Source organism: Manacus vitellinus, unplaced genomic scaffold (genome assembly GCF_001715985.3).
Source record: "Manacus vitellinus isolate BGI_N305 unplaced genomic scaffold, ASM171598v3 scaffold_102_pilon, whole genome shotgun sequence".
Lineage (NCBI taxonomy): Eukaryota > Metazoa > Chordata > Aves > Passeriformes > Pipridae > Manacus > Manacus vitellinus.
This window is the reverse complement of record NW_021938808.1, coordinates 896,687-899,054: the sequence shown is the minus strand read 5'-3', so window position 1 is coordinate 899,054 and position 2,368 is coordinate 896,687.

Sequence of the window (2,368 nt, the reverse complement as noted above, 5' to 3'; positions counted from 1 at the left end):
GTGTGGGGTGCACTGGGTGTGGGGTGCACTGGGTCCTGGGGTGTGCTGGGTGTGGGGTGCACTGGGTGATGGGGTGTGCTGGGTGTGGGGTGCACTGGGTGTGGGGTTTACCAGCAGTGGGTGCAGAGGTGCACTGGCTGTAGGAGGAACTGGGTGTGGGGTGCACTGGGTGTGGGGTGCACTGGGTGTTGGGGTGTACTGGTAGTGGTGCTGGGGTGTATGGGGATACTGGGGTGCACTGGGTGTGGGGTGCATGGGCAGTGGGTGCTGACACCCACCGTGGGGTCCCCCCGCACAGGGACTGCGGCCATCAGGGCTGTGCCAGGGCTGGAGGTTCCCCGTCCCTCTGACCCCCCACCCGGCCATGGTGGGAGCAGGGGGACAGCCACGTCCTCAGGCATGGCCTCAGTGGGGGGTGGCTGTGTCTCCCCTGCCCCGATGCCTCTATCCCTCTGTCCTTCTATCCCACCCTTCACCCCAACATTGCCCACCTCACCCCCTTGGCCCTCCCACCCCCCTGTCCATCTGTCTGTCCCTCCAATGTCTCCCTGTCCCACTCCCCATCCATCTGTCCACCCCTCCCACTACTTCCCACCCTTGTACCCCACCAGACGCCCTGGCTGTCTCCCCCTAATCCCTCTGTCCCCACAGCTGTCCCTCTGTCCATCCCTGATGCTGGACACCCATGTCCATATCCTGTCCCCCCACGGAAGCCACCCCAGCCCAGGGTCAAACATTAACCAGTGTTGTGCAGGGGCCACCTGTCCCTGTCACTCCCCACGATGGCCCCTGTCCCCCCCGGCCAAATGGGCACCTGGCCACAGGTGCTGCGTGGCAGGGTGACATCAGGGGGGACAGGGGGATATAAGGACCTGCACAGCAGTGGCAGCAGTGGCACCGAGGAACCGGGGTGTCAGGTGTGTCCCCTCATCCCGCTGTGTCCCCTTGTCCTGCTGTGTCCCTGTGTCCCCACCCGTGGAAGCAGGTGAGCGGGGCCGGAGGGCTGTGGGAAGGTGGGGGTGCAGATGTGAGCAGCGGGTGGGTGTGTGATCAGTAGGGTGTGTAAGGGGCTGGAACGTGTGGAGGTGTGAAACGGGTGTGCACGCCCTTGTGCAAGGCCAGGAGTTGGGGTGAGCGTGCGGGGGTGGGACACGGGGTGGGCATGGGAGTGTGCGAGTATGTGCATGTGGGAGTGTTTGTGTGTGTGCGCCTGCACGTGTGTGTGTGCGCACGTGTGTATGTGCTTGAGTGTTCACACGTGTATGCACATGTGAGTGAGTACATGAAGCGTGCAGGTGTGTGCGTGTGCACGGTGAGGCAGGCATGCCCTGACGTGTGTGCTGCAGGAGGGGTGGTCTGTGTGGGCGTGTGGAGCAGAGATGGGTGTGTGTGAGTGTGCAAGGGCCGTGCATGCTCTGATATGTGCATGTGCATGTGTGTGCAGCCAGGAAGTGTGCACAAGTGTATATGTGTGTATGTGTGCAGCTGGGTGGTGTGCATGTGTGTGTGCATGTGTGTGCAGCCAGTGCTGTGCCCGTACGTGTGCCGCTGGCTGGCGCGCACACACATGTGCATGTGTGTGTCTGTGTGCATGTGTGTGCAGCCAGGTGACGTGCTCGTGTGTGTGTGTGCTGTGCACTGTCCACGTGTGTGTGCAAGCACACAGTGCTGTCCACAGCCACGTGTGTGCTGTGTGCTGAGCACACAATGCTGTGTTTGCACATATGTGCATGGCACGTGCTGTGCACACACGTGTGTGAACACACAGTGCTGTGTTCAAGTGTTGTGTGATCCGTGTGCCGTGCACACACGTGTGCTCACAGCTGCCCTGTCCCCAGCCATGTCTCCCCGCTGGCCGCCGTTGCTGCTGGTGGCCTGTGCGCTGGTGCTGCTGCCGCTGCGGCCCCGCGCGGCCCCGGCCCAGCCCACCTACCCCGGAGACGACGCGCCCGTCGAGGACCTGCTGCGCTTCTACAACGATCTGCAGCAGTATCTGAACGTCGTGACACGCCCCCGGTGAGCAGGGCCCGCCTGTCGCGATACGCTCCCAGTCGCAACACCCTCCCTGCTGCGAGGCACTCTGTGTCGTGACACGTTCCCCGTCGTGACACACTTCCCTCTGCGACACACTCGCCATTGCAACACGGTGTGCTACCCATTGCAACAGGCTCCCCGCTGCGACACTATCCCTGTCATGACACGCTCCCTATCGTGACACACTCCCCATTGCCACACACTCCCCATCACAATACGCTCCCCATCGTGCCAAAGCTCCTCATCACAACGTGCTCCCTCCCCGTCGTGACTCCCTCCCCGTCACAACACACTCCCCATCATGACACACTCCCTGTCACGACACAGTCCCTAT